Consider the following 6,221-nt stretch of genomic DNA (forward strand, 5'->3'; position numbering starts at 1 on the left):
AGCATTTTTGGCCTCGCGGGATAAAGAGTGACAAGCAAGCTTCTCTGTTATCCCACAGGGGATTTCTCTAGAGGCAAAGTGACCTGTAGGGTAAGACATTGTAGGGGGAGGGTGTTCCATGCTATCCCACATAGTCAGTCAATCAGCTAGGTCGTCACATTGCAAGGTGGAAACGTGGACCCAGGGTGCCATGTCATCCAATTGGGATCGTTGGATCTTCATAAAGGCTCGATCTAATGGTCATGTTTTCATCTCTAGTTGGACTTGTTGGGCGCTTATATGGCAAGATCTCGCATGTCCATTTTCACATGAATCTCTCATATTGATGGTGGATATTTGATTTTCTCTGTTTCATTGAGTTTTGAATGCTCTACAGGAGGGTAGTTGTTGACCCGATGGTCGAAGATGTTCTTTGCTCAGTTGACACCCAATTTTGGACTTGATTTCAGTGCAACCACCACATTTCAACACCATAACTCCAGAGGTGACCCCTACAGGCCAATTTTAGACACCATCCATGCCCTCTTCAATGCAATTTAGAGACTTTTGGGCTTTGCAGGTACACAGAGATGTATTCAGATGCATGGATTTCCCTGATTTGTGGGATTTTTATTTCTTCAGAGGCAAGGGATTCTCTCAGAGTTGTTTCACCATGCCAATAGATCTATCAATCTGATCTCTCTCTCTCCTTTGATATTTTTGTAACCTAACTAGGTGGGGTTAGGATTTTCTCAAATGAAATCATCTGAGTTATGCATGATCTTTAAAGGCAAAACTATAACATTTTGATCATATCTTCTCCTCTTTTTTCTCTTACAACAGTCTATGACTTATGCGACTGTAAAAATTACCCTTCCTCAGCATTAATAAGATTTTTCTTGCCTTACCTAGTTTCAGTTTATGTGAATTTGTGTATTTCTTTTACCTATTTCCATGAATGCATCTTTTATTGTTTTCTCAGCATGTGTGATAGTTTTGAATCCTCTTAGAGTGGCATTTGAGAAAATTGTTCGTTCCTCTGCCATTGTTAAGAATTCCAACCTTGACTCAATCTTAGAAAGCTATACTTAGATAGGAATTAGTGTATCTTTTGGGTAGTTTTATTGATGTTTTGTGTAGTTACAAGTTGGGGTAGATCAGCTTTCAGTCTGGGTGCAAACCCTTTTTCCCCTTCTTTCATGCATTTCCTTCTCCCTCTCCCTTTTCCTAAGAATAAATAGATTAGTTTTACTAAGTGTTGAGTTGTCCCAACACTCTACATTTCAAATTGAAGAGGAAGTCAACCTTCTCCAGAGACTCAACCTCACAATAGCACAAGGTCCCACACTTCAGAGGTTGTTTCAATGTTTCACAAGGTTGGTGATCAAGCCTGATCATCAAGGGTGCAAAATTTTGTGACAACAGTTAGTTTATAATTTTATACTTTACTAGATTAGATCTTATTTAATATAGGAAAAGTGATCCTAGTCTAGCATGTGTGTTAACCTAGGATGAATTTCTTCTCACATGCAACATTAGAGGCATGAGTGGGCTTGGATTTCTATCTATAAGGAAGAGCCATGTTCTCTAGGACTCATACTTCTCTTGGTTGTATGTGATTGAAATTTAATTGTGTATAATGAACTACGCTAAAGAAGGCTACATTAATCAAGATTGATAGACTGCAAAAAAAATAGAATAGAAATGTAGAAAAAAATATAGATTTGAAAAGGATAAAGAAGAAAGAACATGATACTAAATTTGGTTCTGATTGTACCATACATAAGTTTTGATTACCCCTTTTGTAGAGGTTTTTTCTTGACAATCCAATGCCAAAAATGGGGTCTAGACCATTTGGGTTTCCTCCTCCAAATTTTAGAAAAATGTGCTTGCACACTTGTGCACAACTTTGGATTTTAAGGTGTTTTCATTGTTCAAAGTCTTAAAATATTCATCATTTTTTGCTGTAATTATTTTTACCTATCTCAAAAATGGATCTAAACCCCCATACACAAAAAATGTAAGAAAAAGTTTGTACTATATGAGGGCTTTCCTAAGTCAAACCTCGTGTTGGCATTTTCACCTCCATAAAAATGATAATGAAAAGAGAACTTATGTCCAAAGAGACTAAGGCTAAGGAAATGATAAATATTGAAATGACAAGATTATTTTAGGTATGAAAAACTCTCGTGGAGCTTCACATTAAGTTGGTCATGTTACACTCTTTAGGATGCCCTGTAAGTGTTAGTGCAATAACATGATAATCATAAATGAGAAACATGAATCCATACAAGTGAGCATAAAATCTTATAGTTTGCTACTATATAATTTGATAACTCTACAATGGATTGGATTGTAAAGTGATTTCTTAATTGTTGGACCTTATGAATGATAAAAGATATTTTTTACATAGGGATCATGGTCTTATTTCAAATGTAGTTTGACACATAATGATTAAATGCAAATATTGCAATTGGATCCAAAGGGTAAATGCCGAAACTTACAATAATTTAAGTTTGGGTCCCTTTCAAAGGAGCTAGGCCACTTTACATGCAAGCCACCCCAAAAAGAGGCATTTGAAAGGGGTAGCCAACTAGCGAGGCTCTTAACATAGGACATAGTCTTGAATTTTGTGTTTGATGATAATTAAGTGATAGGCTTATCAGTATAGTTTTAAACTAGGGATTGCATGTAAAGAAAGTGATAAATAAAACATGAAATTATTAAGGTAAACAATTTATGAACAAAACATAAAACAAAACATAAAAAAAAAACGTAAAAAAAAACATAAAAAATTATATCTAAGGAAAAGCCATATACAAAACAAAATATAAAACAAAACATAAAAAAATATATCTAAGGAAAAGTCATATACATTAACATTTATTTTAAATGTTCATCAAAAGTGAATTATAATTATTTAATCTTTAAATTTGGAAAACAATAAAAATGGTATTTGAGTTTAATTTTTTATATTTATTTAGGTTAATCATTGTATAAGAAACCTCATAATAATAAAAAAAATAGAGAAAAAGAAAAAGAAATCCTTTATTCCAACATGAGGCACTCAAGCAACAAATATGATCATCCTTCTTCATCATTCAACATTCACACTCAATTGTGACCTAGACGAAGAGGAGATTAGTCTAATACAATCTTATGTGAGATCAACAAAAAGCTACCAACTTAGGAAAAAAATGCTAAAAAATAGTTAAGGAAAAAACAAAAATTCGACAACAAACTAGATAAAACATAACAATAGTCCATATCACAAGAATCTTTGAAATCCAAGGTTAATTCATAAACCACTTTCATGAAGAAACTAAACAAATCATAAGAGAAATTAGAAACACTAACTTAAACTGAAATACTCAACTTCATCTAATTGATCATGCAAAGATAGTTAACCATCAACACTACACAAAAAAACAGATCACAATAACAAACCTCGCAACTGTCCATGATGTTCTGCATTTCTGTGAAGCGAATAAATTATTGGTTCATATCTTGCTACAAGAGTAGAAGTAGATTAGTGGGGGCTCTCAACAAGAATCAAAAACATGTTTTGTCTAGAATTTGACTTGTTCACATTGTGCTTAAGTAAAAATGACCTAATATTTTTCAATATTTACAAAATTGAGATACTACAAGAAAACCACTTTCCCAAACCGATACAAATAGATTCAATAAGTTACCAATAACAATTACTGATTGTCTTTTGGGCTGACCCTAAAATATGGAGGATAAGCTTGTTTGTGAAGACATACAAATCCGTTGTGGAAGAGCATGATGCAAGCCATTATATATTCACTCACGTGTCCAAACATATAATGATTAAGTTTGTGAGCCGTACATATAATATATCCTCTTTTTGCACTATATTCTTTTCTTTACACTTATGTTTTAGTCGGTTCATTGTTCCTGTTCTGAATTTGAGAGAGCTTATTTTTTATGTTTTATCAGTTCAATGTTTCCTGCTGAGTTTGAGAAAGAAATTACTAAAATACATATCATTCGGCCGACTCTTGCGGTCCTCCAACTCTTTTGACAGTTTGTCCTCTATAAAATTTATTTAGAGATTAACACCATTGTAGTTTACTTTTTTTAAATTGATATCAAGAAAATCAGAACGTGGAGGCTTTTATGCATGTGTTTGAAATCAGCAGAAAAATTTAAACAAAATTTTTATAAATATTTTCTTGGGGACAGCTTTTGTTTTTCTGTATGAAATTTATTAACAATTATACATTTGCCAAATTTATTTCTTGACGAGAGGAATCTATGGAGGTCTTTGTTCGAGCAATGTTAAAGCTACTGTGTTTCGTTCTGCGGGTTTGTGGGAAGCATTGCGATTTGTTCAAGGTCTCCAATTATTAATTAATGGAGTTTGTCCCCTAATCAACCCAGGCCTTACATTCTTTGCTTCATATGGAATGAACTGATTTATCTTTTCTGTAAAACATCTGAATTAAGCACGTTTTACATTTAGAGATCTGAAGTTTTTTCTTGGGGAGGTCATTGAATTGCAGGTCTGACTGGGTAACAAATGCTGCTATTTCACGGATGAATAATAATGATTCAAAGAAATCGTTCAATCTTTACAGTTCATAATGATTCTTTCCTTCACGTGGGAGGAACTGATTTTTCTTCTGCGAAAAGAACTTAATTATGTATGTATGGCATTTAGAGATCTAAAGTTTATTCACTGGGGAGGTCATTGAATTGCAGATATGAGGTAGGACCTGCTGACTCTTTCACAGAGAGAGAAAATAATAATTCAAGAAATTTATAAACAATTATCCATGCGCAGAATTTGTCTTTGACGACAAGAATTTATGAAAACTACATTTACCAGTGAATCAGCAAGCCTGGCATCGCCGAACTTTCCTCAGAGCTCAATAGGATAACCAAGCCAATTATAAGAGTTTCTTTGGACTCACTCCAAGCTCAGAATGTCTCCTTAAATACCGTTAGGTAAATGGAAATGTATTCTAAAGCTCAGCACTAGCAAAAGACTCTTTAGTTCTCTGATCAAGATCTACAGTGGGAGATCTACAATGGGAGATCTCTTGTAGATTTGTTAGAATCTTACATTCATTCAGATTAAGATAACAATGGCTGTGAGCAACTGTGGAAGCTGCCCAGAGAAGCTAGTGAAAGATTTATGGGCAGTTCTAATGCAAGGCCAAGAAAAACCTGCAGAAGAGAATAATGAGTATTTAGAGGACAAGATTCCGTACGGTATCCTCAAAGAAGCTCTGGCGTCGCCTGTGGTGGAAAAGACTCTGGAGATTAAACAGCCAAAAGGATGTCTGCAGATGCCTCCTCCTATAAAACATTACCGAGGAGTTCGCAGGTGGCCATGGGGGAAATTTGCAGCAGAAATAATGGATTCTGCGAAAAGGCGTGAGGGTGTGGCTTGGAACTTTCACTACTGCTGAGGAGGCAGCCGTGGCTTATGATAAAGCTGCTCTGCTCATGCGGGGCACTCGAGCCTTACTGAACTTCCCTACCCAGATTGTGATGCAGGCCTTGACACAAAATGATTATGCCTTCTCCTCCCAGCTCAATGCCTCCCGACTACGTTATGTGAATTGCTTGGGAAGCAATGCTGTCAGTCCTTCCATCTCTTCCACTCCTGATCCCCCAGTATCGAGTAGGAAGAGACCAAGAGATTCATCCCCGCTGGAGCAAGTGGTTAATCAGCCATTACAACATGGTAGGCTGGAAGATTCTCAGTTTTTTCTTAATCATTGCTCGGGCTCAAAAGCATTGGCAGAGTTCCAATACATTGGTTCTGACTGCCTTGAAGAACTGCTTGAAATATCTCCACAAACTGAATGTTTTACTCCATTGCTTGATAGCTCATTGTTTGAGGACCTTCTCTAATAATAATGTATGTTTTAATGTTATCAAATTTGGACAATCTATGATGTTGTCATTGCTATTTTTAGATTCGATTGTGTAAGATTCTATTATACTCAAATATTATCAGTTTTCCACAATTCATAAGGTTCTTACCACCATTCCTGAATTTAAGATTATTTTAAATGTTTAATAGATTTCGACACATTACAATAATCAATTATCAAAACGAAAAAAAATGGTGATGAGATGATCACTCTATGCATCATCAAAATGAAAAACAACCATTATGGTTGATCACTCTATGTTTATTCAGCAAAATACAGATTATTACTTCCATACACATGTTTAAGAAGTCCTTATTCTATTAATTGAAG

At 35.0% G+C, this 6,221-nt stretch overlaps 1 pseudogene; it reads left to right on the top strand.

Moving 5' to 3' along the window:
* Positions 1-5,093: 5,093 nt before the first annotated feature.
* LOC131860164 (ethylene-responsive transcription factor 2-like) lies at positions 5,094-5,868 on the top strand (annotated as a pseudogene).
* The last annotated feature ends 353 nt before the right edge of the window (positions 5,869-6,221 follow it).

The sequence above is a fragment of the Cryptomeria japonica genome, chromosome 11, assembly GCF_030272615.1.
Source record: "Cryptomeria japonica chromosome 11, Sugi_1.0, whole genome shotgun sequence".
Lineage (NCBI taxonomy): Eukaryota > Viridiplantae > Streptophyta > Pinopsida > Cupressales > Cupressaceae > Cryptomeria > Cryptomeria japonica.